At 44.0% G+C, this 23,684-nt stretch overlaps 1 protein-coding gene across 1 annotated transcript in view; it reads left to right on the top strand.

Moving 5' to 3' along the window:
• The window catches only part of LOC101423583 (scavenger receptor cysteine-rich domain-containing protein DMBT1-like), a 225,240-nt gene that overhangs the window by 110,173 nt on the left and 91,383 nt on the right, over nt 1-23,684 (top strand). The window contains exons 39-46 of the mRNA XM_058298189.2: nt 3,788-3,841; nt 5,361-5,432; nt 10,794-10,847; nt 12,360-12,431; nt 16,328-16,381; nt 17,898-17,969; nt 20,969-21,022; nt 22,537-22,608. The gene's annotated coding sequence lies outside the window, so the exon portion shown is untranslated. The remainder of the gene's footprint in view (nt 1-3,787; nt 3,842-5,360; nt 5,433-10,793; nt 10,848-12,359; nt 12,432-16,327; nt 16,382-17,897; nt 17,970-20,968; nt 21,023-22,536; nt 22,609-23,684) is intronic.

The raw sequence follows: 23,684 nt of genomic DNA, 5'->3' as shown, positions 1-23,684 counted from the left end.
TGAAGACCAGTTAGTGGTTGTCGACCTTTGACTTCTGCTTGTGACTTCGACTTTTTTTTTTTCCTCCTGGCTTGATGTGGAAGTGTCATCGTTCTTTACCACATACCCTCTCATCCTATAGCCTGTGAGCTAGACAGGCTTTCTTATGTGGTGATCTCATTTCACGTTTTCAAGAGAGCAAAACTGGAAGTGACATCTGTTAAGGCTTAATCTTGAAATTTGCATGAACTCATTTCCTTCCCATTTTTTTCGTCAAAGCAAATCATAAGATCAGCTTAGATTCAGGTGGATGGATAGTAGACTCTTCTGGATAGGAGTAGAAATTCACATTGTAAAGGGACACATGTGCTGGGATGATAGAAATCTGTGGGCATTTAATTACCACATAATCCATCTAACTATCACATGAGCTCTAATTTCTAAATATCCTGAATTCAGCTACTTCTCCCACTTTTTCTACTCTGCCCTTCCAGCTAGTATTATCTGGTCTGTAATAGCTCAGAACAGCTTATCCTGCTTCTACTCTTACTATCTTTCTCCCCACCCCTTCAATCTCACAACAGCCAGAGTGATCTTTTAAAATGCAAGTCAGTTGATATAGCTCCTCCTGTTAAAAACCTTTCAATGACTTTCCCTTCTTTTAGAATGAGATCTAAAGGCTGAAATTTGATTCAGGATGCCCTCCATAGTTTGGCTACTGCTTATTTCTCTGACTTCATCTCCTATCACTCTCCTTGTTCATAATGCTCCTGACTAATTCACCTAAAATACCATGAAAAAGGCTCACTTTTTTCTATGTTTTGTATTCTTGAACATGTTAGAAACCTTTTTTTTTTCATTTTATTTTGAAAAAATTCCATACAAGACATCTGCAAAAATTATACAAAACCCTTACAGAACATTTCTACATACCTCCACCCAGATACCCAATCCACTATCGTTTAACATTTTGCTACATTTGCCATATTATTATAGCTTTCCATCCATCTATGTATCTATCTATGTATCTATGTATCTATCTATCTATCTATCTAACTGTTCAAGCTTTATATATATATATATGTGTACACAAACAGTAAATACTTTTTTATCTTTGGGTTTTGCTTTGAACATTCTGAACCCAGACATTAGGCACAACTGAGTTTAAAATGAGAAGTTTGAGGTATGTTTCCTCATTTCTTTAAGCAGACATGACATGAGGTTTCTAGGTTTCAGATCTATTTGTGCCTCCCCCCCCCCCCCCTTTTATACTGGTTTAACTGGAGTTCAGGGTTACACAGAGGCTGCTCTGTGGCCATGTGGACCAGCAGCTGGCAAAAATTCCGAATTCCTGAGAAGAGACTCCCATGGTGAGACTGCTGGCATGCCAGAAGCCATGCTTATCATTCTAGAAAGAATGAAGAGACACCCTTTTAGCCTACTGACCTGGCATTCCAGAGTTCCAGCCTAACCAAAGTTCACCATTTCAAACAATTCAATACCACCCTCTGGAGTCATTTGTTGGAGATTTAGACCTGATGGGTATCAGGAATGAAAGAAAGAGAAAAGGGAGAAAGAAGGAAGGAAGGAGGGAGGGAGGGAGGCAGGGAGGGAGGGAGGGAAGGAAGGAAGGAAGGAAGGAAGGAAGGAAGGAAGGAAGGAAGGAAGGAAGGAAGGAAGGAAGGAAGGAAGGAAGGAAGGAAGGAAATGAGCTGGGATCAGGAGGTCTGTGAAGAGGGACTCATCAGACCTACCTTGGAATTCTTAAAGGCATGGAGGCTACCTTCCAAACAGGAGTGTCCCATGGAACAAAGCTGAAAGTCGGGCACTTCCCTGGCCTCGGCTCAGACTTCTTTCAGGTCACTTGGGCCACAGTCCATATCATGAGATAATCACATGGGCCTTCCTGTGTTTAAAAAGAGGAGACAGGGCATCCACCTTCTCACATGGTTCCATCAGATTCTAGAAGAACTTCTGGATTTTGTGTCGATTTTGTAGATACCTTCAGAAAATATGATCTGCCCTATTCCCTTTATGCTCTGTACCTCACACCCATAATCTTAGTGTCCTGTTCCCCCAAACACTCAGCTCACGAGGATTCACGAGGATTGTTGCTCACTTCTTGTCTGGATCCATCCCCACCTGCCTCTGCCATCAGGCTAATATTAGTGCCCAACTGGCATCATTACTGCACCTTGTCTGCCCTCTAACTACTTACAAAGAATGTGATGAACTTCCATCTGCTCCCATTCTCTTTGTTCTTGTGGGTTAAAGCATCTCAATTCCATTAGGGTCATCTTGGGAAGGAGGGGACATACATGCACGTAAACATCTCGCATTCCAGTTGAAGTCCTAACCCTTCTGGAAACTTGCCTGCCCCTTGCCTCTGCCTACCCCCATGGCCAGACTTAGAAAACTTCTTTCAAATCAAGCCTTTTGTGAGCTCATCCCCCAAGAAGGAGAAGTCTCCATTACCTCTGGGACACTAGTTGGGTCCCTGTGAAGGCTCTCCTCGTGGTTTCCTCTGATGGCGAAAGCGTTTACGATGTTCCCATCCTATCACTGTTGATGGTCCCCTGAGGCCTTGACTCTGCCTTAGAGAGCCTGGCACACAAGGAGCATTGCGTGAATACTCCTGGGTTAAAGGGTCCCGGTGCTGGCAGCAAAGAACAGAAAGGCCATCAGTGGCAGAAAGGGCAATTTGCAAGTTTCATCCACACCCAGATGACGTCATGGTCTCAGGCTTTCCTAGGAGGCTCTGGTCAGCAGTCCACTGGGGCATGGCTGAGAGGGTCACAGTCCTGTCCACATGGCCCTCACACCAAGTGCTGCAGCTGGCATGAAGGGACATGGAAGGGCGAGGACCCAGGGTCTCCAGGAGCCAAGGCAGCCCCTTGCTAAGACCATCCAGCCTTCCACTCCATCACTTCTATTGAGTAGAGTGCTAGCCCAGGAATTCTAAGAGACATAGATCTTTTTATCTTACCAACCTTGAGGAAATGTCCTTTTTCTAATGTGAGGTTAGAGTATGCACTTGTCTCCTCCAAACCTAATCTCTTAATTATTCTCAGTCTTTTTCCCTCCAGGCTACAGCAGCTTTCTATTTTGCTTCTCACTTCTCTAAGACAAAGGCACAGGGGCAAAGGGAGACGGTGAGGGATGAGGCATGACTTCAAGGGAAAAGAGTGACCAAGTTCATTGACCTTAGGAAGAATTATTTTCTTATCTAAATAAACTACCTGGGCTCCAACCTCAGATGGCTCCCTGAGCCCGAGCAAGCAAGTCAACTTGGTTTTTCTGGGTCTCGTCATCTGTAAAATAGAGATAATAATAGAACCAATCTCAAAGAGCTGTCGGAGATGCAAATAAAATCCACTTAGCAATGGCTCCTGGGAGTAGTCATCTCTCACAAAATGTTAGTACTGGCTCCTCCAAGGCTAGAACATCTATTCCACATCACAGTTCAAATGGCACGTTCATGACTGATCTGGACAACAATAGAGGAAATTCAGAAATGAATATTTCTTGCAGCAAATAGATTCCATTAAAAATTCTCAATGCTCTATTTTTTTGCTGTTTTTGTTGTTGTCGAGAACTGTTACTAGAAGATACCAATGCCAAATACTTCATGAGCTCGAAATAATTCAGGAGACTTTGTAGGTATCATCGGCACTGGGGTGAGGCTGTCACTTCAGCCAGATGACATTGCCTTCGTGTCTTTTCAGAAACTTTAAACTCATATTCTGAGTGACTGAGACTTATATATGAAATATTAGACCATAACAGGTTGATTCCTTTTGACCATTAGGCCCTTCTCCAACCTCAGAACCTGGAACAACCACACCATCATACATACTGTCAGGTGAGCAAATCTTTGCCTGGTCCATTTGCTCTGTAGTTGTTCTTGTCTAGAAAATCCCTTTCCAAGCCAAGTAGCAGAGCCTCTGTGTTGCGCAAGTTAGGGGCAGCATTCTCAGCTGTAACTAGCATCTTCATCAGGCTGGAGCACCCTGTGAGATGTGCATGCTTACCCCAGAATTTGTGCAGCTCATTGGCCCTGCACAGCAGAGTCGCTCCAGAGACAAAGGAATTCACAGCCATTCCCCATCATGAGCACACAGAGGGGCCTGGAGCAGAAGGGATCCCCATTTCTCATTCCATCCCCTGGACTTAAACAATTCTTAAACTCAGAAAAGGAGGAATGCTTACCCATATCTGTTAAGAGTTGACTCCCTTCTTCACCCCGATTGGATCTGACTGCCCAGTGGCTTCACTTTCAGAAAAGTACTTGTTACATTTTAGTCATGTTAATATGGTATTTTGTAGCCAACTGAAAGGAAAGTTAGGGGTATGTTTGCACTTTATGAACAAGTTTGATGGCTTAATCACTGCTGGGCTGTCTAATCACAATTTGTTTCTCTATTCCTTTTAATCAGAAAGTTTTCAACCGATCACAATAAGTAGTAGATATGCAATTTTTTTAATTAGACACATATAAAAAGGTAAAATATACTTTATTTTGTCTATATCAAACACAATGTCAAGAACAGTGTAATGAAGTAACTCATGGGTACCCACAGCTGACTTACCAAATCCACAATTTTGAGATACATTTTCAGAGCATGCAATACAATACCTCATTGTTAATTTATGAGTTACTAACATGCCTTAATGCCCTATGGAAACATCATATGATTTAATGATACAGAGACCCCAGATAGTTCTGTCAAATACCTACTTGGAAACCAAAAGTTCTACCTTAATAGTGACCAACACATCACCAGGGTCAACACCACCTGAATTTTTACTAAGAAAATATGCATAATTGGTAGTGTGAGCACCCAAACAGCTAAAGTGTACTAACCTAGGGAGGCCCTCAGGTACTAGCACTTCCTCCCACAGTGATGGTGGAGGGCAGGGAGGAGGTGGGAGGAGCCGACCAAGACCCTGACAGGCAGGTCAGCCCAGCCCTTCTCCCGGGGCTTATTGTCAGAGGTGTCCCTGTCCTGAGTGTGGGGAGGAGTACCCAGCAGTGACACATTCAGAGGCCAAGCTCAGTCAGCAGTCGTGCCCACAAGGGAGTTGGCTGTGCTTCCCCCAGCACCCACACCAGCACGTCAGTGGGTGCCTCTTCATGGCCAGGTGGGGAACGGGAGCCGTGTGCCAGGCTACAGGCCGGTGTCTTCCCAGACCTGGACACTCATAAAGTGCTGATGTTACTCCTGGGATAAATCCTTGCCCCCAGAGGACAGAGGCAGGACTTGACACTGCAAATGTATCTGTGACCTCCAGGCTGTGCCTGTTTTCAAACATTTGCCCCGCTGACACTGGATGTTGTGGTGTCCTAATTATTAAGGAATCCTGTTTGTCTCTGCGGACAGGTGATGGATTATCTGTAGCCCTAGACCTACCAGAACCTGAGTCCCAGCCATCCACACCTGCACCCTCCACAGGTAAGTCTGGTAAATAGGGAAGGAATAACATTTCTTCAAATACCAAATATGAGAAGCAGAGATCAGAGGCTTTCAGTAACTGAAACTTCATTTGGTGCCCACAGGAAGCCTAAAAGGAAAGTGTTTCCGCTCTTCTCCCTTCACACGCATGCACACAATGGTTTTATAAAATGAGATGTGGGAAAGGTCCTTGCTTTTCTAACACCACCTAGAAAATGGTGAAGCAAGATTAGAGCATGCGTAGGTCTCACCCCAACCCTGTGTGACTCTTGCAAGCTGGCACCCTTACGGGTGGCAGATAGCACCGTCAAAGCTACCTTACAAAATTGGGAGAACATTCTGTCAAGCCTAATTATATTAAGGTTAAAAAATACCAAAATCATAACCAGGAATGGTGGAGTCAGCTGGGGTTTTTGGCCTCCTTCACAGGTTTCAATGTAAATTTCCTAATAGCCAAACTTCTGTATTTATAATTTTGGCAAGAACTAGGCAAAACCTGCCCTTGCCATTGCCTAAGGCCCTGGATCAGCTGCAATCCCAGATCATAGTTTCCTCTTCCTGCACCTGGGTGAAGCTTACTGAATATCTGCTCTCCCAAGAGAAAAAATGTGTACATATTGGCTACATTAAGGCTGATTCCTCTGTAGTTACCTAATTTTCCTAGACAGACCTATTTAGGTGTGCATGTGTGTTATACAAATGCCTGCTTTTAAAGTAAATAGTACTGTGGCCATTTCTCTACAATGGCCTTTAGCCACTCTGCTACCTCCTAAAGAACACTACGTATCAGTCCGATGTCACCTCATCTCTTTCCATCCTTGGTTTGATCCACTTGTTGACTCTGAGAGCCCCTAAGAACATGAGCCTTCAGGGGTCCTTTCCATTGTGAAAAATATTAAAACATAATTTATGGCTGCATTGATATAAAGATGAGTGTCATCCAGGTTGGATGGCTGTTTCTTTTCTTCTGAGTATAAGGGAAATTAAAGCATTTTGTGGACCCCTACAAGTCACCTGGTGCCACACTCTGTGACTGGTGAGCCTGATGGCTGTGTTGGTCCTGCTCATCTGTGTTGTTTCAAATACAAACACCCCAACTCAATTTGCTCCTTTCCACTGTCCAGTAGACCAGTCCTACCCTATCATCAGCAGTGATGTCCAGCAGGCACCCTCTTTTTTAGAACAATACAATTTTCATGAAGCATCTCTTCAGACTGGTATTTAGCCACATACACCTTTGGGAAGGATGAATTCTATGTTACTAGATTCTACATGTGCGAATAATAATAATTCTAAATTAATTTAGGTGAAATTTTTATCTTCCTGGCATTAAAAGGGAGGCTTTTTGTAAAAATAGCCCCAGGGTTTTATGTGATGCTACTCTAGTGTCAAAACGCTCTTTCCTTCCTCTTTTTATCCTATCTTCCCTCCTTCTCACTTACTTCCCCTACTTCCTACCATCGTTGTTTCTCTCCTCTGTGTCTTTCTCCTTGCTTCCATTCATTAAAATATTACACACAAAGACTTTAAAAATTAGGTCGTGCACAAAGGCTTACATTGTAACACCGCATATTTTGTCCCAAGCTATACTCACTGCGTCGTTCTAGATCTATAGAAGGTTGAACTGCTCCTTCTCACAGCCACCTCCAGAATTTTGTGTTTTCTCCAAAAAGAATTTTAATGTTCAAATATCAGTTTCTCAGCACTCTTACTCTTGGGCATGTTACTCAACTGCTTTGGGGCTTGAATTCCTCACCCATTATATGGGGATAATAATTACAACAATAATAATGTTTTGCAGTTATATATATGCATGCTATTATTTATACATATGCTCTAATAGATATATGCTACTATATACAGTATATCATCTCAGGTTTTATGAATATTACATGAGTTAAAATATGTCTACGATTAGTGCTCGGCTCAAAGAAATTACTATATAAATTCTAGCTTTATAATCATCATCCTCATCATCAAATATTATTTTTGGCTCCAGAAAGATAAAGTCTGACTTGAAGACCAGTTAGTGGTTCTCTGTCTTTGACTTCTGCTTGTGAGTTGGACTTCTTAATGGCGTGGAGGCTACCTTCAAAGCAGGAGCGTCCCATGGAACAAAGCCAAAAGTCTGGCACTTTCCTGGCCTAGGCTCAAAATTCTTTCAGGTCACTTGGGCCACAGTCCATATGATGAGATAATCACATGGGCCTTCCTGTGTTTCAAAAGAGGAGACATGGCTTCCACCTTCTGACATGGTCCCAGCAGATTCTAAAAGAGCTTCTGGATTATGTGTTGATTTTGTAACTATCTTTAGAAAATACTATCTGCCCTATTCCCTTTTTCCTCAGTACCTCACACTGATAATCTTAGTGTCCTGTTCCTCCAAACAGTCGTCTCAGGAGGATTCTCTGGGGTCGTTGCTCACCTCTTGTCAGGATCCATCCCCACCTGCCTCCGCCATCAGGCTGGTTTTAGTGCTCCGCCAGCGTCATTCCCACAGCTTGTCTGCCCTCGAACTTTGTAAAAAGAAAGTGATGAAGTTCCGTCTGCTCTTTATCTGCTCCCGTTTTCTTTGTTCTTGTGGGTTAAAGCATCTCAATTCCATGAGGGTCATCTTGGGAAGGAGAGGACATACGTGCACGTAACCAACTCGCATTCCAGTTGAAGTCCTAACCCTTCTGGGAACTCGCCTTCCCTTTCCCTCTGCCTACCCCCATGGCCAGCCTTAGAAAACTTCTTTCGAATCAAGCCTTTTGTGAGCTCCTCTCCCAAGAAGGGGGATCCTCCATTACCTCCAGGACACTTGTTGGGTCCCTATGAAGACACTCCTCGCGATTTCCTCTGACGGCATAAGTGTGTATGATGGTCCCATCCTATCACTGATTATCGTCCCCTCAGGCCTCGACTCTGCCTTAGGGAGCATTGCACACAAGGAGCATTGAGTGAATACTCATGGGTTAAAGGATCCCGGTGCTGGCAGCGAAGAATAGAAAGGCCATCTTTAGCAGAAAGGCACTTTGCAAGCTTCCTCCACCCCAGATGGCTTCAGGGTCTCAAGATTTCAGAGGAGGCTCTGGTCAGCTGTCCACTGGGGCATGTCTGAAAGGGTCACAGTGCTGTCCACGTTTTCCTTTGCACCAAGTGCCTCTGCTGCCATGAAGGGACATGGAAGGGTGAGGACCCAGGGCCCCCCGAAGCCAAGCCAGCCCCTTGCTAAGAACATCCAACCTTCTATTCCAGCACTTCTATCGAGGGGAGTGCTAGCCCTACAATTCCAAGAGACACAGGTCTTTCTATCTTACCAACCAAGACGAAATATCCTTTATCTAACAGGAGGTTAGAGTATGCACTTGTCTCCTCCAACCCTGATCTCTTAATTATTCTCAGTCGTTTTTCCTCCAGGATACAGCAGCTTTCTATGTTGCTTCCTCACTTCTTTAAGACAAAGGCACAAGGGCAACTGGAGACAGTGAGGGATGAGGCATGACTTTAAGGGAAAAAGAGTGACCAAGTTCTTTGACTTAGGAAGAATTATTTTATTATCTAAATAAACTACCTGGTTTCAAACCTCAGATGGCTACCTGAGACCCAGGGAGCAAATCAACTTGGATTTTCTGGGTCTCGTGATCTATAAAATAGAGACAATAGTAGAAACAATCGCAGAGAGATGTTGTGAGATTCACATAAAATCCACTTTGCAAAGGATTCAGAATGGCTCCTGGGAGTAGTCCTCTCTCACAAAATGTTAGGATTGATACCTCCAAGGATAGAACAGCTATTTCGTCTCAAAGTCCAAATGTCATGTTCATGACTGATCTGGAGACCAATAGAGAGAATGCAGAAATGAATATTTATTGCAGCAAATGGATTCCATTAAAAATTCTCAATGCTCTATTTTGTTTTTTTTTTTCTATTTTTTTTATTGATTTTGTAATAATATTACATTAAAAATATATATGTGAGGTCCCATTCAACCCCACCCCCCCAACCCACCTCTCCCCCCCCCCCCCCCCCCCCCAGCAACACTCGTTCCCATCATCATGACACATCCATTGGATTTGGTAAGTACATCTTTGGTCACCTCTTCACCTCATAGTCAATGGTCCACATCATGGCCCATACTCTCCTCCATTCCATCCAGTGGGCCCTGTGAGGATTTACAATGTCTGGTGATTGCCTCTGAAGCACCATCCAGGGCAGCTCCATGTCCCAAAGACGCCTCCACCTCTCATCTCTTCCTGCCTTTCCCCATACCCATCAGCCACCATGTCCACTTTTCCCAATCCAATGCCACCTCTTCTATGTGGACATTGGATTGGTTGTGTCCATTGCACCTCTATGTCAAGAGGAGGCTCAGATTCCACATGGATGTTGGATGCAATCCTCCCACTTTCAGTTGTAATCACTCTAGGTTCCATGGTGTGGTGGTTGTCCTTCTTCAACTCCATCTTAGCTGAGTGTGATAAGTCCAATAAATCATAATGTAGGTGCTGGAGTCTGTTGAGGCTCAGGACCTGGCTATCACATTGTCAGTCCAGAGATTCAAATCCGCTAAATATATCTTAAACCCCAACATTAACTGCACCTCCATCACCTTAGCATGAAAGTCTTATGAAGGAAGATCCCATCTGAGTCCAGATTCATCACACATAAACACCAGTTCCAAAAAGGGGCCATCTGACCTGGTAGTTAACCCCATCGGCCATGACCATAACTCCCATGGGTCTCTTTAGCCCTCGAAGGAAGCGATATCTGGGGGTTGTATCTGCTTTATCTGTCTCTCTGACTCTGCTCAGTTGTGCATGAGGGCAAGCCTTCTGCCAGCCTCCAGACTCTTTTTTAGAAACTCATAGCCATATAAACTCATTTCTCTTTTCCATTTCCCCCTTACTTTAGGTCAAACAGCATTTTAAAGTCATGTTATTTTATGTAGACAGGGATATTCTGCTGATCCACATTGAACCTTCCGTATAAGGTCATTTTCCAGTTGCATCATCAGTTGGTAGTTGATAGTGGTCCCTCGGTGCCAGGGAGGCTCATCCCCGGGTGTCATGTCCCACGCTGGGGGGAAGGCATTGCATTTACATGCTGAGTTTGGCTTCGAGACTGACAATGCTCTATTTTGTTGTTGTTATTGTTGTTGTCGATTTCTGTTGGTAGTAGATACCAGCCAAATACTTCATGAGCTCCAACTAATTCAGTACACTTTGTAGGTATCCTCTGCACTAGTGTGAGGCTGTCACTTCTGCTGGATATCATTGCCTTCGTGTCTTTTCAGAAACTTTAAACTCACATTCTGAGTGACTGAGTACTATATATGAAATATTAGCACATAACAGGTTGATTTCTTTTGACCATTAGGCCCTTCTCCAACCTCAGAACCTGGAACAACCACGCCATCATACATACTGTCAGGTGAGCAAATCTATGCCTGGTTCATTTGCTCTGTAGTTGTTCTTGTCTAGAAAATCTACTTCCAACCCAAGTAGCAGAGCCTCTGTGTTGCACAAGTGAGGGGCACCATTCTCAGTTGTAACTGGCATCTTCATCAGCCTGGAGCATCCTGTGAGATGGGCCTGCTTGCCCCTGCACTTGGGCAGCTCATTGGCTCTGCATAGCAGAGTCACTCCAGGACAGAAGAGTTCACAGCCATTCCCATCATGAGCACACACAGGGGCCTGGAGCAGAGGAGATCCCCATTTCTCATTCCATCCCCTAGACTTAAACAAATCTTTAAGTCAGAAAAGGAGGAATGCTTAGCCATGTCTGTTGAGAGTCGTCTCCCTTCTTGACCCTGCTTGGATCTGACTGTCCAGTGGCTTCACTTTCAGAAATACATTTTGTTACATTTTAGACATGTTAATGTAGTATTTTTTAGCCAACTGAAAAAAAAAGGTAGGGGTGTGTTTCTTTTCTTCTTTAGTACACTTTATGAACCATTTTGATGGCTTAATCAATGATGGACTGTTGAATCACAATTTTTTTCTCTATTTATTCCTTTTAATCACAAAGTTTTAAAATGATCACAATAAGTAGCTATTCCATTTTTTTAGTTAGACACATATAAAAAATAAAATATACTTTATTTTGTCTATATAAAACACAGTGTCAAGAACAGTATAATGAACTAACTCATGGGTACCCACTGCTGACTTATCAAATCCAAATATTTTGTGATAAATTTACAAAGGAAGTAATACCATACCTGATTGTTAATTTATGAGTTAATAATATGCCTTAATGCCCTATTGCAACATCACATGACATAAGGATAGAGCACACCCAGATAATTCTGTCAAATATCTAGTTGGAAACCAAAAGTTCTACCTTCAAAGTGACCACCACATCATCAGGGTCAACCACAGCTGAATTTTTACAGAGAAAAAATGCATAATTGGTAGTGTGAGCACCCAAACACCTAAAGTGTACTAACCTCGGGGAGGCCCTCAGGTACTAGCACTTCCTCCCACAGTGATGGTGGAGGGCTGGGAGGAGGTGGTAGGAGCCGACCAAAACCCTGACAGGCAGGTCAGGGCCAGCCCTTCTCTTTGGGCTTATTGTCAGAGGGGTCCTGTCCTGAGTGACACACTCACAGGCCAAGCACTGTCAGCAGCCGTGCCCACAAGGGAGTTGGCTGTGCTTCCCCCAGCACCCACAACAGCACGTCAGTGGTGCCTCTTCCTGGCCAAGTGGGGAAAGGGAGCCGTGTGCCAGGTACAGGCCGGCGTCTTCCCAGACCTGGACGCTCATTAAGTGCTGATGTTACTCCTGGGATAAATACTTGCCCCCAGAGGGCAGAGGCTGGACTTGACACTGCAGATTTCTCTGTGACCTCCAGGCTATGCCTGTTTTCAAACATTTGCCCCTCTGACACTGGATGTTGTGGTGTCCTAATTCCTAAGGAAGCCTGTTTGTCTCTGCCGACAGGTGATGGATTATCTGTAGCCCTAGACCTACCAGAACCTGAGTCCCAGCCATCCACATCTGCACCCTCCACAGGTAAGTCTTTGGTAATTAGGGAAGGAATAACATTTCTTCAAATACCAAATATGAGAAGCAGAGATCAGAGTCTTTCAGTAACTGAAACTTTATTTGTTGCCCTCAGGAAGCCTAAAAGGAAAATGTTTCCCCTCTTCTCCCTAACACGTATGCACACATTTGTTTCATAAATGAGACAGGGGAAAGGTTCTTTCTTTTCTAGCACCACCTATAAAATGTTGATGCAAATATTAGAGCACATGTAGGTCTGCCCCAAACCCAAATGGTTCTTGCTAGCTGGCTCCCTTACAGAGGGGCAGATAGCCCCATCAAAACTACCTTATGAAATTGGGAGAACATTCTGGTAAGCCTAAATATATTAAGGTTGAAAAATGCCAAAATCATAACCAGGAATGGTGGAGTCAGCTGGGGGATTGTGGCCTCCTTCACAGTTTTCATTGCAAAATTCCTAATAGCAAAACTTCTGTAATAATATTTTTCACAAGAATTAGGCATGACCTGTCCTTTCCATTCCCTAAGGCAGTGTATCAGCTGCAATCCCAGATCATACTTTCCTCCTTCTTCACCTGGGTGAACCGACTGAATGTCTGCTCTACCAAGGGAAAACGCCATCCATATTGGTTACATTAAGGCTGATTCCACTGTAGTTACTTAATCTTCCTAGCCAGGCCTATTTGTATGTGCATGTGAGTATACAAGTGCCTGCTTCTAAAATAAATACTATTGTGGCCATTTCTCTACACTTGCCTTTAGCCACTCTGCTGCTTCCTAAATAAAACTACATATCAGTCTGGTGTCACCTCACATCTCTCCATCCTTGGTTAGAGCCACTTGTTTACTCTGTGAGCCCAGAAGCACTTGAGCCTTCAGGAGTCCTTTCTACTATGAAATATATTAAAACATATTTTATGGCTGCATTGATGTAAAGATTAGTGTCATCCAGGTTCGGTGGCTGTTTCTTTTCTTCTGAGTGTAAGGGAAATTAAAGGATTTTCTGGGCCCCTACAAGTCACCTGTTGCCACACTCCGTGACTGGTGAGCCTGATGGCTATGTTGGTCCTGCTCATCTGTGTTGTTCCAAATACAAACACCTCAACTCAATCTGCTCCTTTGCACTTGCAAATAGGCCAGTCTTACCCTGTCATGAGCAGTGATGCCCAGCAGTCACCCCGTTTTTTAAAACAAAACAGTTTTCTTGAAGCATCTCTTCAGACTGGTATTTAGCCACATACACGTTTGGGAAGGATGAATTCTGTGTTACTAGATTCCTACATGCGCAAATAAGAATACTTCTATATGAATTTAGGTGAAATTTTTATCTTCCTGACATTGAAAGGGAGGCTTCTTTGTAAAAATAGCCCCAGGTTTTCATGTGATGCTCCTCTAGGGTCAAAACGCTCTTACATCCTCTTGTTTTCCTATCTTCCCTCCTTCTCACTTACTTCCCTACTTCCGTCCATCCCTGTTTCTGTCCTCTGTCTCTTTATCCTTCCTTCCATTCATCAAAATGTTACACACAAAGACTTTAAAAATTAGGTCATGCACAAAGTCTTACACTGTAACACAGCATTTTTTGTCCCAATCTGTCGTCACTGCATCGTTCTAGATCTGCAGAAGGTTGAACTGCTCCTTCTCAGAGCCACCTCCAGGCTTTTGTGTTTTCTCTTAAATGAATTTTAGTGTTCAAATTTCAGATTCTCAGCATTCTTACTCTTGGGCATGTTACTCCACTGCTTTGGTGCTTAAATGCCTCACCCATCATATAAGGATAATAGTAATAATAATACTGTTAGCAGTTATGTATATGCATGCTATTATTCATATATATCCTCTAATAGATATATGCCACTATATACAGTATGCGATCTCAGGCTTTGTGAATATTAAATTAATTAAAATACGTCTATTATTAGTCCTCGGCCCAAAGAAAGTACTATATAAATGCTAGCTTTATAATCATCATTCTTATCCTCCTCATAATTAAATATTTTTTTGGCTCCAAAAAGAAAAAGCCTGGCTTGAAGACCAGTTAGTGGTTCTCCATCTTTGACTTCTGCCTGTGACTTGGACTTCTTAATGGCATGGAGGGTACCTTCCAAACAGGAGCGTCCCATGGAACAAAGCCGAAAATCTGGAACGTTCTTCACCTAGATTCAAATACTTTCGGTTGAGATTCTAGATGAGCTTCTGGATTTTGTGTCGATTTTGTAGATATTTTTAGGAAATACAATCTGCCCTATTCCCTTTTTGCTCAGTACCTCATACCCATAATCTTCATGTCCTGTTCCTCCAAACATTCAGCTCAGGAAGATTCCCTGGGGTCTTTGCTCACGTCTTGTTTCCTCTCCATTCTCTTTCTTCTTGTGGATTAACCCATCTCAATTCCTTTAAGGTCATTTTGGGAAGGAGAGTGCATACATGTGTACTAACCAATTCACCTGTCAGTTGACGTCTTAACCATTTTCCTCTTCTGTGAAGTTGCCCTCCCCTGCCCTCTGCCTACCCCCATGGACAGCCTTATATACTTTCTTTCAAATCCAGGCTTTTGTGAGTTCATCTCCCCAAGAGGAGAAGTCTCCATTACCTCCAGCACACTAGTTGTGTCCTATGAAGGCACTTTACATGGTTTCCTCTGATTACACTAGGCACTGTACATGTTCCCCTCCTATCACTGATAATGGTCCCCTGAGGCCTCGACTCTGCCTTACAGAGCCTTGACCACCAGAAGCATGGAGTGACTACTCCTGAGATAAAGGATCGCTGTGCTGGCAGCAAAGAACAGAAAGGCCACCAGTGGCAGAAAGTACACTTTGCAAGCTTCCTGCACACCTAGATGACTTCTGGGTCTCAGAGCTTCACAGGACCTCTGGTCAGCAGGCCACAGGGTCATGTCTAGGGAACACATTCTTGTCCACATGGCCTCCAGGCAAAGGTAATCTTCAGGCATAAAGGGTCATGGAAGGGTGAGGACACAGGACCTCCAGGAGCCACAGTAGCCCCTAGCTAAGGGCTTCCAGCCTGCCGCTCCAGCACCTCCAGGGAGTAGGAATGGTGGCCCTGGGGATCCATGCACCACAGTATTTTCTGTCTGCCCAATTTAGAGGAAATGTCCTATTTCTAATGTGAGGATAGAGTAGGCACTTTTCTCCTCCAACCTTAATCTCTTCGTTGGTCTCAGTCTTTTGTCCTCCAGGCTACAGCAGCTCTCTGCTCTGCTTCTAACTTCCCTAAGACTGAGGCACAGGGGCAACCAAAGATTGTGAGGAAGATGCATGAATTCAAGGGAAAATGAGTGACCCAGTTCATTGCCTTACAAGGCACTTTTCAAAAGCAAGCCAGACCACCTGGGTTCAGGTGGCTAACTGAGGCTGAGGAAGTCAACTTGGCTTCTCTGGGTGTCCTCATCTTCAAATTAGAGACAATAGAAGCAATCTCAGAGAGGTGTTGTTAGGATCAATTGAGATCCAGCTTGCAAAGAACTTAGAATGCCTCCTAGGAGTAGTCATCTTGCACACAATGGTAGGACAGGCTCCTCCAGGGATCAAACAAGTATTCCACATCGCAGTCAAAATGGCATGTTCATAACTGATCTGGAGACAGATGGAAAGGTTTCAGAAATGAATATTTATTGATCGAAAGGATTGCATTAAAAATTATCAATCGTTTTTTATTTTTTCCAAACATTGTTGCCAGTAGATACCAATACCAAATAGTTCATGAGCTCCACCTACTTCACAAGACTTAGTGCGTGTCGTCTGCACTAGGGCGAGGCTGTTCCTTCTTCTGGATGTCGTGGTCTTCGTGTCTTTTCAGAAACTTTAAACTCACATTCTGAGTCACTGCATATTATATTCGAAATACTAGACCATAACGGGCTGATTTCTCTTCACCATTAGGCCCCTCTCCATCCTCAGAGCCTGGAACAGCCAAGCCATCATACACACTGTCAGGTGAGCAAATCTATGCTGTGTTCATTTGCTCTGTAATTGTTCTTGCCTGGAAAACCCCCAACCAAGCCCAGTGGCAGAGCCTCTGTGTTGCGCAAGTTAGGGGCACCATCCTCAGTTGCTACTGGCGTCTTCATCAGCCTGGGAGCATCCAGTGGCGTTTGAATGGTTACCCCAGGATTTGTGCAGCTCATTGGCCCTGCATAGCAGAGTCACTCCAGGACAGAAGAGTTAGCAGCCATTCCCCATCATGAGCGCACAGAGGGGCCTGGAGCAGAGGAGATCCCCATTTCTCATTCCATCCCCTAGACTTAAATAATTCTTTAAGACAGAAAAGGAGGAATGCTTAGCCGTGTCATTGAGAGTTGTCTCCCTCTTCACATGGATTGCATCTGACTGCACAGCAGCTTCATCTTCAGAAAAACATTTTGTTACATTTTAGATATGTTAATATAGTATTATTTAGCCAACTGAAAAAAAATCGGTTAGGGGATTGTTCCTTTTCTGCTTCAGTGCCCTTTATGAACAAATTGGATGGTTGAAATACTGCTGGAATCTAACCACAATTTTTTTCTCTATTTATTCTTTTTAATCACAAAGTTTTAAACTGATCACAATAAGAAGTAGCTATTCAATTGTTTTGAGTTAGACACATATAAATGAGTACAATACACTTTATTTTGTCTATATCAAACACAATGTCAAGAACAGTATAATGAACCCATGGGTACCCACTGCTGACTTATCGAATCCAAATATTTTGAGATCCATTTTAAAAGGAAAAAATATAATACCTGGTTGTTAATTTATGAGTTAATAATATGCCTTAATGTCCTTTTGAAACATCACTAGACTGAAGGCTACATAGAGTCCAGATTATTCTATCAAATATCTAGTTGGAAACCAAAAGTTCTACCTTCAAACTGACTGCCACATCACCAGGGTTAAAGAGACCTGCATTTTTACTGAGAGATAATGCATAATTGGTGTGTGAGTCCCCAAAGAGCTAAAGTGTGCTAAGCAAGGGGAGGCCCTCAGGTACTAGCACTTCCTCCCACAGTGATGGTGGAGGGCAGGGAAAGAGGTGGGAGGAGCCGACCAAGACCCTGCCAGGCAGGTCAGGGCCCAGCCCTTCTCCTCGGGCTTATTGTCAGAGGTGTCCCTGTCCTGAGTGTGGGGAGGAGTACCAGCAGTGACACACTCACAGGCCAAGCACCGTCAGCAGCCGTGCCCACCACGGAGGTGGCTCTGCTTCCCCAGCACCCACAGCAGCTGGGCAGTTGGTGCCTCTTCCTGGGGGAATGGGGAACAGGAGCCGTGAGCCAGGCACCGGGATCGTGTCTTCCCAGACCTAGAGATCCATGGGATAAATTCTTGCCTACAGAGAGCAGATGCAGGAATTGACACTGAAATTTTGACTGTGACCACTACGCTGTGACTGTTTACAACGTTTGCCCCTCTGACACCGGGTTTAGGTATGTCCTAATTACTAGGAAAGCCTGTTTGTCTCTGTTGACAGGTGATGGATTATCTGCAGCCACAGTCCCAACAGAGCCTGAGTCCCAGCCATCTACCCCTGCACCCTCCACAGGTAAGTGCTTGGGAAATAGGGAAGAAATAACGTTTATTGAAGAATGTTGTTCCAAGTGACAAACACCCTAAATCCGTCTCCTCCTTTGCACTGCCTTCAATAGACCAGTCCTACGCGTTCATCAGCAATGAACAATGCCGTTTCCGTGAAGTGTTTCTGCAGGCTTGAATTTAACCCCTTACACATTTGGGAAAGGTTGCATTCTTTCTTACTAGATTCTTACATGTGCTAATAAAGGGAGCCCCAGGATCTCTTCCGATGCTACTCTGCTGTAAAAAGGCTCTTTCCTTACTCTATTTTTTCTACCTTCCCTCCTTCCCATTTTCTTCCCTGCTTCCTTCCATGCTTCTTTCTTTCCTCCATCTCTTTCTTCTTCCTTTCTTTCACCAAAATGTTACAAAAAAGACTTTAAAACTTATGTCATACACAAAAGCTTATATTGTAACACAACACTTTTTGCCCCAAGATCTACTCACTGCGTCATCTATTCCATCAGAAGGTTGAACTTCTCATTCTCAGAGCCACCTCCAGGTTTTTGTGGTTTCAACTAAATGATTCTTGATGTTCAAATATCAGTTTCCCAGAGCTCTGTATTCTTGGGCATGTTATTCCACTACTTAATGCCTTAATTTTCTCACCTATATTCTGAGGATAATAGTAATAATAATGCTTTGCTTTTATGTATATATATAATATTATTTATACCTATGCTCTAATAGATATATGATATTATATGTAAAATATACTCTAGGACTTTTTAAAGATTAAATGAGTTAAAATATGTCTACTACTTAGTGCTAGCAACATGTTAAGTACTATAAAACCCAGCTTTATAATCATTATCATCAACGTCCTCATAATCAAATATTGTTTTGGCTCGAGAAATAAAAAGCCTGACTTGAAGACCAGTTAGAGGTTCTCTGTCTTTGACTTCTGCTGGAGTTGGACTTCTTACCTGCATGGAGGGGGCTTCTCAGCATGAGCTTCCCAGGGAACAAAGCCAAGAGCCTGGCAGTTTCCTGGCCTAGGCTCCGAAGTCTTTAGTGCTGTGTGGACCACACTCCATTTCTCCTGCTCCTCACAAAGGTCTTCCTGTGTTCAGAGAGAGGGGCAGGGACTCCACCTTCTGACATGGGGTCAGCAAGTTGGTAGAAGACCTGGTGGATTTAGTGTCGATTTTGTAGATATCCTTAGAAAATACCATCTACCCTGATCCCCTTCTTTGCTCAGCACCTCACACCCATAATCTTAGTGTCCTTTTCCTCCAAACACTGAGCTCAGGATTCTCTGGGGTCGTTGCTCACCTCTTGTCAGGATCCATCCCCAACTGCCTCCGCCATCAGGCTAGGAATTAGTGCTCCACTAGCATCATTAAGGCACCTCTGGCTGCCCTCTAACGTCTTAAAAGAATGAGATAAAGTTTTCCATCTGCTCTTGTTTCCCCTCCCATTTTCTTTGTGTTCTGGATTAAAGCATCTCAAATCTTTTAAGGTCATTTTGGGATGGAGAAGACATACATGTATGTAACCAGCTCGCATTTCAGTTGAAGTCCTAACCATTTTCCTCTTCTGTGACCTTGCCTTCCCCATTCCCCTGCCTACCTCCATGGCCAGCTTTAAACTTCTTTTGAATCCAGTCCTTAGTGAGCTCGTGTCCCAAAGATGGGGAAGTGTCCATTACCTCCGGGACAGTAGTTGGGTACCTATCAAGGCTCTCCTCGTGGTTTTCTCTGACGGCATAAGCGTGTACGATGTTCCCATCCTCTCACTGATGATGGTCCCCTGAGGCCTCGACCCTGCCTTAGAGAGCCTTGCACACCAGAAGCATGGAGTGAATACTCCTGGGTTAAAGGACCCTGTGCTGGCAGCAAAGAACAGAAAGGCCACCACTGGCAGAAAGGGCACTTTGCAAGCCTCCTCCACACCGAGATGACTTCCGGGTCTCAGAGGTTCACAGGAACCTCTGGTGAGCAGTCCACTAGAGCAGGGCTGAGGGAACACAGTCCTGTCCATGTGGTCTGCAGGCAAAGATCATCTTCAGGCATAAAGGGTCACGGAATTGTGAGGACCCAGGACCTCCAGGAGCCGTGGCAGCCCCTAGCTAGGGGCTTCCTGCCTGCTGCTCCAGCACCTCCAGAGAGTGGGAATGCTGGCCCTATGGATCCAAGCACCACAGTATTTTCCTATCTGCCCAACTTAGAGCAAATGTCCTATTTCTAACGTGAGGTTAGAGTAGGCACTTGTCTCCTCCAACCCTAATCTCTTTGTTACTCTCAGTCTTTCGTCCTCCAGGCTATAGAAGCTCTCTGCTCTGCTTCTAACTTCCCTAAGACAGGGAGGGGGCCAGGGCAACAAAACATTGTGAGGAAGAAGCATGAATTCAAGGGAAAACGAGTGACCTAGTTCATTGCCTTAGAAGGCACTTTTTAAAAGCCAGCCAGACCACCTGGGTTCAGGTGGCTACCTGAGACTGAGGAAGTCATCTTGTCTTCTCTGGGTGTCCTCATCTGCAAACTAGAGACAATAATAAAAGCAATCTCAGAGAGGTGTTGTGAGGAACAAATGAGATCCAGCTTGCAAACTTAGAATGGCTCCTGGGAGTAGTCATCTCACACAACATGTAGGTACTGGCTACTCCAAGCCTAAAACAATTCTTCCACATCACAGTCAAAACTGCATATTCATGACTGATCTGGAGACAGGTGGAGAGGTTTCAGAAATGAATGTTTCTTGCATCAAAAGGATTCGATTAAAAATTCTCAATCCATTTTTTTCCTGTTTGCCGACTTGTTACTAGAAGATACCAACACCGACTATTTCATGAACTCCAACTAATTCACAAGAATTAGTGGATGTTGGCTGCACGATGCCAAGGCTTTCATTTCTATTGGATGTCATTGCCTTCGTGTCTTTTCAGAAGCCTTAAACTCACATTCTGAGTCGTTGAGTATCGCATTGGAAATATTAGACCATAACATGTTGATTTCTTTTGACCATTAGGCCCCTCTCCAACCTCAAAGCCTGGTACTCCCACACCATCATACACACTGTCAGGTGGGTGCAATCTTTGCTAGGATCACTTGCTTTGTACTGCTTATTGTCTAGAAACACTCAATCTCATCCCAGGGAGCAGAGCTTGTGTTACACAACTTAAGGGTCACCATCCTTAGTTGCAATTGGCATCCTCATCAGGCCGGGTCATCTCGTGATGTGTAAATGGTTGTCCTGGATTTGTGCAGATCATTGGTCCTGCATAGCAGAGTCACTCCAGGGATAGAAGAGTTCAGAGCCATTCCCCATCGTGAGCACATAGAGGGGCCTGGAGCAGAGGGGATCCCCATTTCCCATTCCATCCCCTAGACTTAAACAAGTCTTTAAGTCAGAAAAGGAAGAATGCTTAGCTGTGTCTGTTGAGAGTTGTCTCCCTTCTTCACCCTGATTGGATCTGATTGCCCAGTGGCTTCACTTTCAGAAAAACATTTTGATACATTTTAGACATGTTAATATAGTATTTTTCAGCCAACTGAAAAAAACAGGTAGGGTTTTGTTCCTTTTCTTCTTCAGTACACTTTATGAGCAAGTTTGATGGCTTAATCACTACTGGACTGTCTAATCACCTTTTTTTTCTCTATTTATTCCTTTTAATTACAAAGTTTGAAACCAACCACAGTATGAAGTAGCTATTCAATTTTTTTAATTACACACATTAAAAAAGTAAAATATACTTCATTTTGTCTATCTCAAACAGAATGTCAAGAACAGTATAATGAACTGATGGGTACCCACTGCTGACTTATCAAATCCACATATTTTGAGATACATTTTCAGAGGAAGCAATACAATATCTGATTGTTAATTTATGAGTTAATAATATGCCTAATGCCCTATTGAAACATCACATGACTTAAAGATACAGAGAGCCCAGATAATTCTGTCAAATATCTGCTTGGGAATCAAAAGTTGTACCTTCAAAGTGACCACCACATCACCAGGATCAACCACAGCTGAATTTTTATGAAGAAAAAATGCATAATTGATAGTGTGAGCACCCAAAGAGCTAAAGTGTCCTAACCTAGGGGGGACCCTCAGGTACTAGCACTTCCTCCCACAGTGATGGTGGAGGGCAGGGAGTAGGTGGGAGGAGCCGACCAGGACCCTGACAGGCAGGTCAGCCCAGCCCTTCTCCATGGGCTTATTGTCAGAGGTGTCCCTGTCCTGAGTGTGGGGAGGAGTACCCAGCAGTGACACACTCACAGGCCAAGCTCTGTCAGCAGCTGTGCCCACCACAGAGTTGGCTGAGCTTCCCCTGCACCCACTGCAGCAGGTCGGTTGGTGCCTCTTCCTGGGGGAATGGGGACCAGGAGCCGAGTGCCAGGCACCAGGCGGGCGTCCTCCCATAGCTGAAGGCACATACGTGCTGACCTTATCCCAGGGATAAATTCTTGCCTCCAGAGGGCAGAGTAGGAATTGACAGCCCAGGATGTGACTGTTTTCAAACGTTTGCCCCTCTGACACTGGGTCGAGGGGTGTCCTAATTACTAGGAAAGCCTGTTTGTCTCTGCCAACAGGTGATGGATTATCGGCAGCCTCAGTCCCAACAGAGCCTGAATCCCAGCCATCCACTCCTGCACCCTCCCCAGGTAAGTCCTTGGGAAATAGGGAAGGACTAACATTTACTGAAGAACCAAATATAATATGCAGCGATCAAATGCTTTTAATAACTGACACTTCATTTAGTGCCCACAACAAGCCTTTAGGGCAAGTGTTTCCTGTCCTATCCCCTCACATACACACACATTTCTTTTATAAAATGAGACTTGTTAAAGATTCTTTTCCCTGTAGCACCAACTAGAAAATGGTGAAGCAAAGACCTGAGCACACATAGGTCTGACCCCAACCCCATGTGCGCCTTCTTAGCCGGTTGCCTTATGGGTGGGCAGATAGCACCATTGAACTTACTGGGGCAACATTCTGGTAAGCCTAATTATTAAGTTCCAGGAACACTGAAATCATAACCAGGAATGGTGGAGTCACCTGTGGGGTTGTCTCCCCCTTCGCAGTTTTCTATATAAAATTCCTAATAGCAAAACTTCTGCATTTATATTTTTCACGGTAATTAGGCAAAACCTGTCCTTTCCATTGCCTAAGACATAGGATCAGCTGCCATCCCATTTCATACTCTTTTCCTTCATCACCCTCGTGAACCCGTGTCTGATCCACCAGCAGAAAAAAACTCATACATCTTGGCTGCATTAAGGCTGGTTCCACTGTAGTAACTTAGTTTTCCTAGCCAGGCGTATTTCTGCGTGTGTGTGTGTATATACATGTGCATAGTTTCCAAATGAATACTGTTGTGGAAGTTTTCCTTCCCTGGCCACATAGTCACTCTGCTACCTCTTAAAGAATGCTACGCAACAGTCAGATGTCACCTCATCTGCTTCCATCCTTGGCTTCAGCAACTTGTTGACTTCGTGGGCCCCAAAGCCCTTAAGCCTTCAGGGGTTTTTACACTACAACGAATATTAAACGTTTCATTTTTTATTATGTTGATGTAAAGAAGAATATAATCCAGATTGGATTGCTGTTCCTCTTCTTCTGATTGTAAGGAAATTAAAGAATTTTGTGGGCCCCTAAAAGCCACCTGGTCCCTGGCACTGTGACTGCTGAGGCTGACGGCTGTGTCTGTCCTGCTCATCTGTGTTGTTCCAAATACAAA

The sequence above is a fragment of the Dasypus novemcinctus genome, chromosome 6 (assembly GCF_030445035.2).
Source record: "Dasypus novemcinctus isolate mDasNov1 chromosome 6, mDasNov1.1.hap2, whole genome shotgun sequence".
In the NCBI taxonomy this organism is placed as follows: Eukaryota; Metazoa; Chordata; class Mammalia; order Cingulata; family Dasypodidae; genus Dasypus; species Dasypus novemcinctus.
This window is presented reverse-complemented; position numbering and strand designations above follow the sequence as displayed.